This window comes from Pleurodeles waltl, chromosome 9, assembly GCF_031143425.1.
Source record: "Pleurodeles waltl isolate 20211129_DDA chromosome 9, aPleWal1.hap1.20221129, whole genome shotgun sequence".
Lineage (NCBI taxonomy): Eukaryota > Metazoa > Chordata > Amphibia > Caudata > Salamandridae > Pleurodeles > Pleurodeles waltl.
In genome coordinates, this window is record NC_090448.1 from 1,089,524,566 (window position 1) to 1,089,541,179 (window position 16,614).

Here is a 16,614-nt window from a genome sequence, read left to right on the forward strand (position 1 = left end):
CCCATGCACCATGTCCTTTGCAGCTGCCAAGGCTTGTTTGCTTCACCTCCAAGGCGAACTTCAGTCAACGTGTATCTCCAGCCCCCAGCACTCCCTACTCCAGCTCCTGGGCCTATGCGTAGTCCTCCGGCGATGTGGGAGCAACTTCTGTGGTGCTCCGTGGGCTGTATCGGTGACTTTTGTGTCCCTGTCTTGTGAGACACCTGTGGGTGCTGCCTCTGCTCCTGTGGGCCTTCTGTGATGCAGAGGATCCCCTGTGACTCCCCCTCCTGGGTAGAGCCCTCCTCAGCCTTGCTGGTCCCCGGCAGCACTTCTTTTCCATTAAACGCGACTGCCTTGCCAAGGCTTGTTGGTGGAAATCCTTCACCGACACCCATCTGCAATACAGCTTCCATCGTAGGACACCTTTTGCACTCATCAGGAACTATTCTCCAGCTTCTGGGATGCAGTGCTGACCTGCCTTCTTTCTTCGTCGACCAACTCCAAAAGGTACCTCTGGGTGGGTAGTACCTCGTACTCCCCCTGGACTCCACAGACACTTCTGGACTTGGTCCCCTCTCTCTACAGGTCTCCATCTTCGGTAATCCATTGCTGCTTTCTTGCAGGCTGTTCTGGGTGTCTTTTTCTTCTTTTCATCCTTTGGGGTGGTTTTGGGGAAATCCAATGTTTTACTTCTGTATTCCTGGTCGCTGAAGGGCACTGCATTACTTACCTGTGTGGTTTCCTAGTGCTCTCAGCTCCCCTCTACACAATTTACTTACCTACGTTACGGGCCCTGTGTTCACATTCCACTTTCCTAGTATATGGTTATGGGCCCCCACATGGCCACTCTGCTTATTGCTATTTTACACTGTTTCCTAACCTTTTATGCCTCTTACCGTTTATTAGTGTATATATATAAATGGAGGTATCACTAGTGGACGTCTGGGGCACCTCAGGCAATACGTCCAACTGGGCCCATGCTTGAGCTAGATGGTATGCTCTTCCTTTTGTCTGAAAATATACAAGCAATTATGTCACTGCCTTGCCCTGACTCAGGCTTTCTCTTTTGTTGCCCACAGAGGAATGATTCGACCTCCTCTATCAGGCAGTCAATATCCCCTGGCGTTGTGTTGGAATGCTGGCTATCTGCCGGATCACTAGTGGTCAACTTGGAGCTCTTCTTTCTCTTCCCAGGAAGAACTTCAGTTGCTTGCCCACTGAAAGAACCGTTTGATTCAGTTCAGGGCAAAATGAAATATTTGATGAGAGACTACACTTAACCACAGATAAAGCACTCCCTCCCTCTCCAAGAGTAGTACAGACGGGTAAAAACACACCCTCTCCGGTAGTATGCAGTGAGGAAAAGAATGTATTGCAGGATGGGAACAGAAAGGGGAAGACTGTGATCAGGAGAAGCTGGAGACCAAGACTCCCCTAACTTTCCGGGAGCTAGACTAATGTTCGAGTGTGACCACTTTAAGATGATGCTTTGTTGGTGTTAAACATACACTTACAGGCCACTATTATGCTTCTTTTTGAATCAACCTCAAACAGTGACAATGGTGGAAGTAAAAACATCCCAACAGAGAACAGCTAGTACAAGTGGAGAGGAGACAGGCACATGAGGGCATACCTTAAAAGAGGGAGAAGGTGCTTACCAGGGAAACGGGAGTCTGACAGAGTGCAGAGCCAAGGGGGTTGGCCCTGGCCTGCCTCTTCCTAGCCTTGTCGGGCGCAGGACAGGTCGGCCTTGGCCCAGGCTTTGCTCAGGCATGACCTGTGTGCGTCTTATGCAGCGGGATGACAGGCTTGTATATAGAGCATCAGGAATTCAACAGCTGTCAAAGATCAAGGGCCTCTTTATCAAGCCCCTGAGCCCTTTTGGGACAGGTAGTCCCTGTTAACACTCTGCTTGACGATTCACACTGCGGGATGATGGGCTCATGCTATATGGCGCCTCATGAAGTCCACAGCTGCCCAACATCATGGGGGTTCTACTCAGAACCCGAGCACTTTTGGGACAGGTAGTCCCTGTTTACACACAGCTTGATGATCAGTATATCTTCTCATTTCCTCCTTTTTTAATTTATCATTATCTGTATGAGGGACACATATGAAGAATGCATTTCATAGTTTGGGTGGACAATGTAGCAAAGTACTAAATTAGAGACTATAGGAATTTACAGATGGAATACAACTAAAGATGGATGTGCAAAATACATTTTTGAAAAGAGATTCACCCAAACTATACACTGCATGATATCCTCAATGCTCCCCTGCAAAATCTAGCAATACCCAAATGCTTATACGTCCTGTATGAATCGACCATTTGAATGGATGACACCACCAAAATATAATCCCATGGCATCAGTGATAATATGGACAATCCAGGCTTCAATAGATGTATAGAGGAACCAAGACACTGGAGGTTCACAGCCTCAACTTCCTCTGACACATGATCCCTGACATCCAGATCTCACTATGTCACCCCCAAACCTGGTCCAATCACTTTCTCAATACATTCATAATGAAACACTAACTCAAAACTAAACCCAACGTGAACCCTGAAAAAGCCTGAGAGCTATTGAACAGGTACTCGAAAAAAGTCCCCACAAACATATTCATAAATTTCACCTGTAATGGAATATTTTTTATGAAAACTCCCTGAAATCCTTTTTTACCCAAAGTTGACAGTATTGTCCTTTCAGATCATCTGGTATGTCCTAAAGAGAAATAAGTTACTTACCTGTAACTGGAGTTCTCCAGTATTGGAAACTTTCCTGGATTCACATGCTTGAATCCTTCCCCGTCGTTGAGATGGGAGTAGCCGGTGATATACAAAAGCAATGCTCTAATGTACATATACATTACAGGCATTAGGCCTTTAGATTAGTAACATATCACAGTCATTTTGTAAAAATGGACCAAACTCCAGAATCTACCAATCAGGTTACACCACCTTCTAGAACCCTCCTGGGAGGAGCCGTATTCCCTCAGATTTTCCGAGCATTAGTGTTAATGGAAAGACCATACTAAGAAAATGAAGGTGAGCTCATCATCCGCATGTGAATCTATGAATGTTTTCAATGCTGTAGAACTAAAGTTACAGGTAAGTAACTTATTTCTTACTCCAGTATTGGAACTTTCATAGATTCACATGCTTGAATAAGAATAGCAAGCAGTGAGTAGCACATTTCCTGTATTCATAAGAACACACTCTACCATGTAAAAGATAGCATTTGCACTTAGATAATTGTATGTAAGAGAAATAACAATACTTAAACACACCAATAGAAAAATCCATATGTATATGTTATACGTCACTATTAAACAGAAAATGTGGTGTTAAATAGCCGAAGCGGATGGCGGTAAAAGAGAAACAGCTCAGCTTCATCGGAACAAATGGCTAAGGACTGCTTGACCAACTGCTGCATCTTGGAGCGTCTCAGCATCCAAACAATAATGTTTTGTGAAAGCATGTGTCATTCTCCACGTCACTGCTTGGCAGATGTCAGGTAGGGACACGCCCGAGAACAGTGCACAAGACGTGGAAACTGCCCTAGTTGAGTGTGCAAGCACTCTGGTGTCCAGAGGTTGACCAGCCTTTTGATGGCAGAAGGCTATCGTGTTCGAGATCCATTTGGAAATGGTCTGCTTAGTGACAGGATGCCCTCTTCTGGGTGCACTGAAGGCTACGAAGAGTTGGTTCAATTTCCTGATTGGCCTCATTCTTTGTAAGTAGAATTTGAGACATCTTTTCAAGTCAAGAGAATGGAGCGCTCCTTCTGCTGCAGTCTGAGGTTGTGGAAAGAAAGTCTTCAGCACCAGTGGGTCATTAATATGAAAGTCTGATGGAACCTTAGGAATAAACTTAGGGTTGGTATGCAGGATAAGAAAATGAGTTATTTACCTGTAACTGTAGTTCTCCAGTATTGGAATCTTTCATAGATTTAAATGCTTGAATCATTCCCCGTCGTCGCGATGGGAGCCCCCGGTACATCAAAACAGCAATATACAAGAAACTGCAAAGAAAAAAAGACCCAAAGGCTTTCACTTTAGTAGCCTACCTTTGTCTCAATGAGTAAAATGGACCAAAGCAAGTCCCAGCCAATCAGGCTTCCCCTCCCTCTAGAACCCTCCTGTGAGAAGCTCCATTCTCTCAGATTTTCCAAAGAACGAGTGCCAGAGTATCTGAAGAACACAGGTAAACAATGAGCTTCCCAGGGGAGGAGGGAGGGTTGCATGCTAATCTATGAAAGATTCCAATACTGGAGAACTACAGTTACAGGTAAGTAACTAATTTTCTTACTCCATTATTGGAACTTTCATAGATCCACATGCTTGATTCAGAATAGCAAGCAGTAATGAAGCACATTGTATAGTATATAGCCACCCATAAACATATATATATATATATATATATATATATATATATATATATATATATATATACATCCAGAATCACTGAAGAAGCATGATCATGCAGGAGAGACAAAATATTACATAAGCAATGAACATGAGAAAAGAACAGCATCTTGACCAGAAAAATAAGAAACATCACAACCTCAAAGGAAATAACAATGCTATACAATGTGTGCAAAGTATACTGCGTTGGCGGGAAAAAGGAATGAAGAAATACAACAGCTCACCGTTACTGGAATAGATGTCGTAAAACCGCTTGTCCTACCGCCACATCACCCTGCTGTGTTTCTTCTAAACAGTTATGTTTCGCAAATGTATGCGTTGACTTCCAAGTGGCCGCCCTGCAGATGTCCTGGATGGGCACTACTGCAAAAAGCACAGTGGATGCGCCCACCTTCCTTGTTGAATGTGAATGTGGATTCTGTAAAGGTTTTCCTGCTGCTGTATGACAATAGTTAATCGCAGAGGCTATCCACCTTGCAATCCCCTGCTTGGACAACGATCGGCCTTTCCGAGTAGCACTGAATGCTCCATAAAGTTGGTTTGATTTTCTAAATTGCTTAGTTCTATCGAGATAAAACTTCAGGCACCTCTGAACGTCCAGTGAATGCAGAGCTTGTTCCGCCAGTGTTGATGGATTTGGGAAATACGACTTTAGTACCACCAGCTTGTTAATATGTAAATCCGAAGGGACTTTAGGTATAAACTTTGGGTTTGTTCATAAGATTACTCTGTCTCTCCTAAATTGCAAGAAAGGGTCTTGGATAGTGAATGCTTGAATTTCGCTCACTCTTCTGGCTGAGGTAATAGCGAGAAGGAGAGAGACCTTCCAGGATAGAAATTTTAAATCTGCCTTGTGAATTGGCTCAAACAGAGGCTTCATTAATTGGGACAAGACCAAGTTAAGTTGCCACGATGGAGGAGGAGGTCTGACTGGAGGGAAACACCTGAACAGCCCCTTAAGAAATAGCTTTATGATTCTTGCGGACCACAAAGGAGCTACGTTATCTGTATGCCTATAGCGTGAAATTGCTGCTAAGTGGACGATAATCGAAGAGATAGCCAAACCCGATCTGGCCCGATGGAGAAGATAAGGCAGTATTTGCTCCGGCGATGAATGGAAAAGATGTACCTGAGCTTGTGTACACCACTTCAGACGATAACATTTGCTGATACTCTCAGCTGCAGCTCTGGCGAGGATGTTCTACAATCCGAAGGAATATCTAGGTGCGCAAACTTATGTTGTTCAGGAGCCAGGCTGTTAGGTGAAGTGAAGCCGGATCCGGGTGCAGAATTTTACCCTTGCTCATTGTTAGCAGGGACGGCATCACTGGTAGAGGGATGCTGTGGCTCTCTGAGAAGAGAAGGAGCTCTGTATACCAATTCTGGTGAGGCCATGCTGGAGCAATCCGAAGAAGCTAGCAGCGTTCGTTCTTGATCTTTGCCAGAACTCTCAGTATTAGGGGAATGGGAGGAAAAGCATAAGCATGCCATGGAAAATGCATTTCCCCAAGAGCCCCAGTGGTGATCCCGACTTGCAAAGAACCAGCATTGTGCATTCTGCGGGGTGGCAAAGAGATCCAGGTTTGGTTTTCCCAATAGGGAGAAGACTTGAATCAACACTCCTTGATCCAGCTCCCATTCGTGGTTGGATGACAGAGAGCTGCTCAGAGAGTCTGCTATGATGTACTGCATGCCCGGGACATGTTCTGCTTGAAGGTTTATCTTCTGTCTGGTAGACCATTCCCAAATGTGCTGAGATTCGCTCGATAAGAGCAGGGATCTGGTCCCTCCCTGTTTGTTCATATAATGCGTTGTTGTAGTGTGAATGAGTACTGATGAGCCTTTTATCTTTGGAAGTAAAAGCGCGAAGCGCTAATCGAACTGCCTTCAATTTGAGGTAATTGATGTGTAAAAAACCTCTGATGTGGCTTCCATTTGCCCCTGACTCGTAAGTGCTGGAGGAAGGCTCCCCAACCTTCGAGAGAGGCGTCGGTAATGATCACCCACAGAGCTGGCTGGAGGAGAAAAGAAAGTCCCCTCAATAATTGAGACTCCTGAGTCCACCAAGTCAGAGGTGATATCATGGGTTTGGTTATTCTGATGACATCGTCGAAAGACCCCTTGGACTGTGCCCACTGAAGGTCTAGCTGTTCCTGGAGGGGTCTCATTCTCAGACAACAGAATGGTACCAGTGGAATGCAGGAGGACATCATTCCCAACAGGGACTTGAAGAGGCAAACTGAAACATACTTTCTTTCTCATAGGCGCCCCAGGAGGGATCTGAGCTTTTTCCGTCTCTCCTCTGTAGGAGTTGCCTTGTTGGTGGAAGTGTCCCTAGAAATGTTCTCCTTCTTAAGGGCTGGAAGGTTGACTTTTCGCGGTTGCCGAGATTTGTGAACAGCTCCACGCAGGCGCATGTGGGCCTCAGTGCCTGAGATCTGGACCTGGCCTTGACCAGCCAATCGTCCAAATACGGGAAGACTTGATGGATGTGTCTTCTAAGGAAAGCTGCGACTGGAGCTAAACATTTGGTAAAAATCCTCGGGACGATTTCAGACCGAAAGGTAGCACTCTGAACAGGAAATGGTCTCCAGGTTACAACAAATCTGAGATATTTCCTGTGGGAAGGATGTATAGGAATATGGAAATATGCGTCCTGCAAATTGAGGGTGGAGATGTAATTTGAGAAGGGACAGGATGTCTGTTAAAGTGATCAAACAAAATGACTGTTTCTTGAGATAAGTATTGAGATCCCTGAGGTCTAGGATTGGACACCAACTCTTCCATTTCTTTCGAACCAGGAAGAACCGAGAGTAGAAACCCCTTCTCCTGTCTTGATGTGGAACTCTCTCTATAGCTCCCTTGAGGAGCATCGAGTCGACTTTCTGTTTGAGCAAATGTAAGTGCTTCACCCTTTGAGGGAGGGGGGTCTTGTAGGAGGGCACTGTAAGAATTCCAAAGTATGGCCAAATTGAATCAGGTTTAAGACCCATTGGTCTGATGTTATCTTTTGCCAGTTGCAAAAGTAGTAGGAAATCCTTCCCCCTAGTTTTGTATTCCAGGAAAGGTTTGTAGCCGGAGTCACTGGAAAGTCATTGTCTGCATCCTGTGTCTTTCGCTTGTCTTCCTTCTTTTCCTCTTTGCGATGGTCTCAAACATGCTGTTTGCAGAGGCAGTCTCTGCTGGTCCTGGGAAAGAAAGGACTGAGAAGCCGCAGAGACAGAGGGGTATCTATATTGTTGGAATCCTCCTCCATAAGATGAATACCCCGATCTCTAGCCCCACGGAAGAGCTGTCTTCTAAACTGCAGCGTGCCCAGGGACCTGGCTGTGTCGGTGTCTGTCTTTATGGCCTGAAGTGCTTCACCAATGTGCTTTCAGATTAGGGCTTCCCCATCAAAAGGTAGGTCCAGAATCTTGTTTTGAACCTCCGGCATAAACGAAGTTGCACTGAGCCAACCTTGCCTTTTTAGAACAGCCACCCATGCCATCTGCTGAAAAGCTGTTGTAGCGATATCCATCGCACAGTCTGGAACTTCTGCAGAAGACCTCTCACCCTCCTGCAAGACTTTCTTCGCCTCTATCTTTGACTCCTCTGGCAGCTGATCCAGGTAGGGAGCAATGTCTGCCCATAGTTGCCTGTCACATCTGCCTATGATAGCTAAAGAATTAAAGGCCCTTATAATAAGAGAAGCCATCAAATAGAAACGCTTCCCAATATTATGGAGCCTTCTACCCTCCTTGAAGGTTTCAATAACACAAAGACTGTTAACAAAAAAAAACAGAGCAGATATTGCCGCTGAAGGGTTTCTGGACTTACTTTGCGCAGCCTGGGCAATGATTGAGTCCGGTTTGGGGTGCCCCGTGAGGCAGAGCGGAGAGTCTTCCGGAGCCTTATACTTCTTGTCAAGACAAGGCAAAACAGGGGTGATGGTCGCCGGGTTCTTCATTACCTTGATGCCTTTATCCCATATATAGTCCACTATTGATTTTATCCTTTTTTTGGAAAGGTTCTTTAAAATCACAAAGGAAACAGTCCATTTGCTTCATTGGCATGGGCAGCTCAAACCTCTTTGCAGCTCTTTACAACAAATTGTGAAAACTCCTGATGTCACCTGGAGGGAATCAATAGGAACCGAAGAGGGTGAGGACGGGGTAGGAATCTGATAATCATCCCATTCTGACATAGCATCCAGCAACTCTCCCTCCTCTTTGTCATCCTCAGAAGAAGACAGATCTTGTGTTGGAACTAAAATTGGCGTACGTGGTGGTACATGTAACGGCGGGACCCCCGGATGAACCGTAGTAGAAGAGAGGTGGTATATATGGTTGCTGCACTTCCAAGCCAGCTGGTGGAAACCGCCTTCTGTAATCGTCCAACATCAGCTGTAAGTCGGCTATGAGTGATCCTGTGAAAGAGACTATCTGTTCCTAATAAGGATACTGCTGTGGTTGCGAATAAAATGAGTGGGGATCATGCTGAATGTCCTCCTCTACATCCTGGCACTCCACATGCAGTTCTGAAGGGCTATGCGCAATCCCAAACGGGCCCTCGTCCTCAGAATCCTCTTCTTCAAAAAATGTGTAGGTACCAATGCTGATATCCTACTTGGTGATGTAATCAATGGCAAGAGCAAATCAGACTTCCTATGTCTTTTAACCATCGTCAACGGCATCATCAATGGCATCGTCGACGGCAGCGCTGACGGGATCGTCAACGGAACCAGCACTGACGATGGAGAAAGGCTCATCGACGAGGCGGCTGACGACGGCAACACCGATTGTCAACGCTAATTGCTAATTGTCAACAAAGTGACCGCAAAACCCGTTGACGAGGACGTCGTCGAGATGACCATCATTGAAGAAGAAGCAGCCGTAGAGACTGTGGACGTTGTTGTAGTCAACGACAAGGCTGTATACACTCCTTTTGACGCTGCTGTCATCGACAATGCCGTCGTCAACGGTGTCGCCATAGTAGATTTCCCAGATGGTCTTTTGAAGACATGTTTCACCACAGGAGGTGGTGTTAGAGGCTCGGAAAAGGCTCTTTTCTGCGTTCTGAGGAATCAGAACGCTCTATAGAGTGTCTTTTGGATGAAGCAGAACTATTGTGTGGAGAACTGGAAGGGCTGCAAGCTTTAGAAGACACCTGTTTTGTCTTTTTGTGAGCTTTTTAGGTGGATCCTCAGAATGCTGAGCCTGAGGAGATCTGCCTCTTTTTTTATACTTTCTTGATGAGGAGGTGGATTCTCACTGTCAGAACAGACACAGGGTTTGATCTGGATTTCAATTTCTGCAGCCAAATCAGTAGCCTACCCTCCATGTCCTTGAGGGTTTTGTTAGAAAAAGTTCTGCATACCTTGCTGTCTTTGGCTACATGGTCAGGATAGAGGCAATAAATGCAGTCCTTGTGTGGATCTTCAAAATTAAGCGGGTCATTCCGACCCTGGCGGTCGGTGGCCGCCAGGGCCACCGACCACGGGAGCACCGCCAACAGGCTGGCGGTGCTCCTACGAGCATTCTGACCGCGGCGGTTTAGCCGCGGTCAGACGCGGAAAGGCAGCGGTCTCCCGCTGACTTTCCGCCGCTCGTAGGAATCCTCCATGGCTGCGGAGCGCGCTCCGCAGCCATGGAGGATTCCAACTCCCCCTCCCGCCATCCAGTTCCTGGCGGTTCTCCCGCCGGGAACCGGATGGCGGGAGGGGGAGTCACGGGGCCCCTGGGGGCCCCTGCCGTGCCCATGCCTATGGCATGGGCACGGCAGGGGCCCCCGTAAGAGGGCCCCTAAAAGTATTTCAGTGTCTGCAAAGCAGACACTGAAATACGCGACGGGTGCAACTGCACCCGTCGCACCTTCCCACTCCGCCGGCTCTATTACGAGCCGGCGTCATCGTGGGAAGGGAGTTTTCCCCTGGGCTGGCGGGCGGTCTTGCGAAGACCGCCCGCCAGCCCAGGGGAAAACTCGGAATACCCTCTGCGGTCTTTCGACCGCGGAGCGGTATTTCGGAGGGGGGAAGTCTGGCGGGCGGCCTCCGCCGCCCGTCAGACTCAGAATTAGGCCCTAAGTCTCTTTTTTCCACAGGTTTTGCAGGCTCTAAAAAGGCTTTTCTTTTCCTTGTCTGACATGTCGAATTTTGATAAAATATAACTCCCTTAGGCCAGGGAAAAGATGACACCTTACTTGCTAAAGAAATCTTCCTTCTTTGAAGAAAAACTGTAGAGATATACTTCTCTGGAGATTTGACTGAGCAGAGCTCAATGGAGACTCCCTAGCACAACGTGTGGTAGAAAATCTGAGAGAATGGAGCTTCTCACAGGAGGGTTCTAGAGGGAGGGGAAGCCTTACTGGCTGAGACTTGCTTTGGACCTTTTTACTCATAGAGACAAGGATAGGCTACTAAAGTGAAAGCCTTTGGGTCTTGTTGTCATTGCAGTTGCTTCTATATTGCTGTTTTGATGTACCGGGGGCTCCCATCTCGACGACAGGGAATGATTTGAGCATGTGAATCTATGAAAGTTCCAATACTGGAGTAACTCTATCCCCAGAAAGTTTCAGAAAAGGCTCTTGGATGGTAAACACTTATATTTCGCTGACTCTGCGAGCAGATGTTAAAGCTAAGATGAGCGCTACCTGCCAGGTGAGGTATTTGATGTCAGCTTTATGGATGGGTTCAAATGGTTTCATCATCAGCTGGCCCAAGACTGTATTTAGTTGCCAAGCTGGAGGCGGGACTTTAACTGGAGGAAAAGACCAAAAAAAACCTTTCATAAAATGCTTCATAAGTCTAAGAGACCAGAGAGATGGATCTTTAGATATTCGTCTGAATCTAGAATTGGCTGTCAAGTGAACCTTGATGGATGCATGGGCAGGACCTGAGCGCGCAAGATGAAGTAGAAAAGGTAAGATTTGCTCTGGAGTGGAAGAAAGCGGATGAAGCCCCTTAGAGACACACCACAAGCAGAATTGTTTCCATTTTAACCCCTACGGTGCCCTGGACGAAGTGATCTCGTCCAAGGCACCGGTTCCCGGGTGCCTTGGATGAGATCACCTCGTCCTGCACCGGGAACTGGGGGGAGCGCTAGCGCTCCCCCATGTGCTCCCCCCCCCAAGGCAGCTGACCCCCGACCCCTCCTGTGACGTCAGCGCGCATCGCACGCTGACAATCACAGAGGGCCTCCTCCCATCACGTTGGAAGCTCAGCTTCCAGCGCGATCGAAAGAGAAATACAAAGCATTTCTCTCTCGATCACGTGGGGGAGGCCCAGAGAGGCTTCAAAGGGAAGGAAAGGAATTTCCATCCCTTTGAAGTCTCTCTGAGCTTTCAAAAGCCGGATTGCTTGCAATCCGGCTTTTGAAATGCCCACTAGACACCAGGGATTTTCTTTTTTTTGTGTGAAACTAGCATGAGGGAGCGACCCCTTGGGCAAGGGTCGCTCCGTGGGGGGGGAGTGGGAGGCATTTTTTGGAAGGCCTTTTCTGAAACCTCTAGGCACCAGGGATCTTTTTTTTTTTCTTTTTGTTTTGTTTTGTTTTTTTGGAGGTGGGGAGCGACCCCTTAGGCAAATTATATTTAGGCCATTTCTGTCCCCCTTGGGGGCAGATTGGCCTATTTTTATGAGGCCAATCTGCCCCCAAGGGGGACAGAAACCACTAGGCACCGGGATTTTTTCTTTTGCGCCAATGTCACGCGGGGAGCTACCCCGTAGGCAAGGGTCGTTCCCAGGGCCCTTGGGGGGCAGAAACCTGAAGGCGCGTGGGCAATTTTTTTTTTTGTGTTTTTTTGTTTGTTTGTTTGTTTTTTTAGAGATGGGGAGCGACCCATTAGGCAAGGGTTGCTCCCTTGGGGGGCAAATTGTATTTAGGCCCTTTCTGCCCCCCTTGGAGGCAGATTGGCCGATTTTTGGTCAATCTGCCCCCAAGGGGGCAGAAACCACTAGGCACCGGGAATTTTTTTTTGCCCCAATGTCACGCAAGGGGAGCGACCCCCTAGGCACGGGTCGTTCCCGGGGGGGGGGGGTAGGAGAGGCAAATTTATTTTAGGCCAGATCAGCCTATTATTAGGCCGATTTGCCCCCGGGGGGGGGGGCAGAAACCTCAAGGTGCCTGGGCAAATTTTATTGTTGTGTTTTTTTTATTTTTTATTTTTTTTTAGAGATGGGGAGCGACCCATTAGGCAAGGGTCGCTCCTGGGGAGCGGTTGGGGGGGGGGGGGGTAAATTTGTTTTAGGCCATTTCTGCCCCACCCCCACCCCCCACCGGGCCGGCTGAGCTAGAGGCCAAAAACTACAGGTAGGCACTTTGCAAAAAACACCTCTGTTTTCTGTCAAAAATTGTAGTGTGTCCACGTTGTGGTTTGGGGCATTTCCTGTCGCGGGCACTAGGCCTTCCGACACAAGTGAGGTATCATTTTTATCAGGAGACTTGGGGGAACGCTGGGTAGAAGGAAATTTGTGGCTCCTCTCAGATTCCAGAACTTTCTGTCACCGAAATGAGAGGAAAACGTGCTTTTTTTGCCAAATGTTGAGGTTTGCAAAGGATTCTGGGTAACAGAACCTGGTCAGAGCCCCACAAGTCACCCCACCTTGGATTCCCCTAGGTCTCTAGTTTTCAAAAATGCACAGGTTTGGTAGGTTTCCCTACGTGCCGGCTGAGCTAGAGGCCAAAATCTACAGGTAGGCACATTGCAAAAACACCTCTGTTTTCTATAAAAAAATGTGATGTGTCCACGTTGTGTTTTGGGGCATTTCCTGTCACGGCCGCTAGGCCTACCCAAACAAGTGAGGTATCATTTTTATCGGGAGACTTGGGGGAACGCTGGGTGGAAGGAAATTTGTGGCGCCTCTGAGATTCCAGAACTTTCTATCACCGAAATGTGAGGAAAATGTGTTTTTTTTAACCAAATTTTGAGGTTTGTAAAGGATTCTGGGTAACAGAACCTGGTCAGAGCCCCATAAGTCACCCCATCTTGGATTCCCCTAGGTCTCTAGTTTTAAAAAATGGACAGGTTTGGTAGGCCTACCCACACAAGTGAGGTATCATTTTTATCGGGAGACTTGGGGGAACACAGAATAGCAAAACAAGTGTTATTACCCCTTGTCTTTCTCTACATTTTTTCCATCCAAATATAAGAGAGTGTGTAAAAAAGACGTGTATTTGAGAAATGCCCTGTAATCCACATGCTAGTATGGTCACCCCGGAATTCAGAGATGTGCAAATAACCGCTGCTCCTCAACACCTTATCTTGTGCCCATTTTGGAAATACAAAGGTTTTCTTGATAGCTATTTCTCACTCTTTATATTTCAGCAAATGAATTGCTGTATACCCGGTATAGAATGAAAACGCACTGCAGGGTGCAGCTCATTTATTGGCTCTGGGTACCTAGGGTTCTTGATGAACCTACAAACCCTATATATCCCCGCAACCAGAAGAGTCCAGCAGACGTATCGGTATATTGCTTTCAAAAATCTGACATTGCAGGAAAAAATTACAGAGTAAAACGTAGACAAAAAAATTGCTGTTTTTTTCACCTTAATTTCAATATTTTTCTTTTTCAGTTGTTATTTTCTGTAGGAACCCCTTGTAGGAGCTACACAAATGACCCCTTGCTGAATTCAGAATTTTGTCTACTTTTCAGAAATGTTTAGGTTTCTGGGATCCAGCATTGGTTTCACGCCCATTTCTGTCACTGACTGGAAGGAAAATGGGGTATGTCCCAGTAAAATGCCAAATTTGTGTTGAAAATTTGGGTTTTCTGATTCAAGTCTGCCTGTTCCTAAAAGCTGGGAAGCTGGTGATTTTAGCACCGCAAACCCTTTGTTGATGCCATTTTCAGGGAAAAAATCACAAGCCTTCTTCTGCAGCCACTTTTCCCCATTTTTTTTTTTTAAAAAACGAAATTTTCACTGTATTTTGGCTAATTTCTTGGCCTCCTTCAGGGGAACCCACAAAGTCTGGGAACCTCTAGAATCCCTAGGATGTTGGAAAAAAAGGACGCAAATTTGGCTTGGCTAGCTTATGTGGACATAAAGTTATGAGGGCCTAAGCGCGAACTGCCCCAAATAGCCAAAAAAAGGCCTGGCACAGGAGGGGGAAAAGGCCTGGCAGCGAAGGGGTTAATTGGTATATCTTGCTTGTGCTATCCGCACGCGCTTTAGCCAGAACGGTCTTGCAGTCGTTAAGAATATCTAAGTGGCCAAACCTATTGAATTCAGGACCCATGCAAATAAGTTGAGAGTCTTGGGATTCGGGTGTCTCACCTGGCCCTGGCTGATGGGTAATAGCTCCGGAATCGGTGTTATCCTGGTGGGTGGATATAACGACAGCAACAGTAGCTCTGTGTACCACAGTTGACGTGGCCAGGCTGGAGCAATTAGGAGTATCTGACAAGGCTCCTATTTGATTTTGCTGATCACTCATGGAAGTAGAGGTTTCGGGGGAAAAGCGTAAGCATAAATCCCTGACCATGCTATCGAAAAGGCATTTCCCCACGACCCTGGTTGGTGATGCCAGCTTGCAAAAAATCTGCATTTTGCAATCTGGGACGACGCAAACAGGTCCAGATTTGGTTTTCCCCATTTGAGGAATATTGCATCTAGTGTCTTCTAATTCAATTCCCATTGGTAGGAAGATGTGCTTAGTCTGCTTAGCTAGTCTTCAGTGGTGTTGTGTACTCCTGGGAGGTGTTCTGTCCTTATGAGCATACAGTGCTGAATGCACCAGGTCCAAGTGGTCTGCGCTCCCCTGGACAGCAGATGTGACCAAGTCCCCCCCTGCTTGTTGATGTACTGCATGGTGGTCGTATTGTCCGTTCAGACAAGCACTGAAAAGCCTTGGATCCTTGGAAGGAAAGCCTGAGGTGCCAGGTACACTGCCCTGAGCTCAAGGAGGTTGATATGAAGAGTAGCATGAGAAGGGGGTCACTTGCCACTCACTTGGAGGTCTTGCAATCACGCTCCCCATCCCTCCATCGAAGCGTCCGTTGTTACAGTTAGCGTAGGGACCTGGGTGAAGAATCCTAGGCCTCTGGAAATGTTTCTAGGTGTTATCCACCAAACGAGGAAAGTTGACATCAGTGTTGTTATCTGTATGGTGTCCTCGAAGGAGCCTTGTGTCTGCTTCCATTGCTTGTCAAACTCCTCCTGGAGTGGACGCATACGAAGGCGACAGTGGGGAATAAGACTGATACATGAGGACATCATCCCCAGTAAGGACCTGAAGCGTGGAACTGAAAGAGACTTTCTTTGCTGAACTGTTCCTGCTAGCTTGGTGAGCTTGAGTTGTCTTTCCGCTACTGGATAAGCTTTTGTTTTGATTGTATCCTGTATAGCGCCCAGGAAAACTATTCTCATGGTTGGCTGAAGCTGGGACTTTTCTCGATCGAGGCCTAATTGACTGAAAAGCCATACCGTTGCCTTGCGAGAATGGCGTAGTGACTGGATGTCGGAGGACTTTACTAACTAGTCCTCCAGGTATGGAAATATTTGATGTCACTGGGCCCTTAGATATGCTGCAAAGGGGCTAGACACTTCGTAAAAATTTGGGGAGCAGACTTGAGCCCGAAAGGTAGCACCTTGAATTGAAAGTGCCAGCCGGCTACCATAAATCTTAGGAACTTCCTGTGCTTCGGGTGGATGGGTATGTGGAAATAGGCATCCTGCAGGTCTAAGGAAGCCATGTAATCTCCTCTATTGAGAAGCTACAAGACGTCCTTCAATGTCACCATGCGGAAGGACTGCTTCTTCAGATACTTGTTCATGGGTCTCCATAGACAAGATTTTTTTCTGATTAGGAAGAAGCGAGAATAGAAACCTTTTCCCTTTTGCGAATGGGGTACCACTTCTATCGCTCCTTTGGATAACAGTACCTCTGTTTCCAGGAGGAGAAGATGGAGATGCTGTTGACGTACTTGGGAAGGAGGTGTCCACGGGGGCATACATGTAAATTCTAGCAGATGACCGTAATTTATTATGTCTAGGACCCACTTGTCGTTCGTTATCTGACGCCAACGCTGAAGGTGGTGTTTTAGAGAGGAATTAGAGGTAGCCGGCCCTTGGCGGTTATCATTGCCTGAGGGAGAGATCTTTGGTTTGCCTCCCTGACTTTCCTCTGTGAGGAGGCCTGCTATATGCCGGTGGTTGTCTTTGATGATGTTGGGATCTGGAGGATTGGAAGTGAGATTTAAAAGCTGGGTACCTGTAAGGTTGGTAA

At 46.9% G+C, this 16,614-nt stretch overlaps 1 protein-coding gene across 1 annotated transcript in view; it reads right to left on the bottom strand.

The window, feature by feature from the left end:
• Positions 1 to 16,614, bottom strand: part of SPTBN5 (spectrin beta, non-erythrocytic 5) — a 1,780,873-nt gene that overhangs the window by 981,597 nt on the left and 782,662 nt on the right. The window lies entirely within an intron of this gene.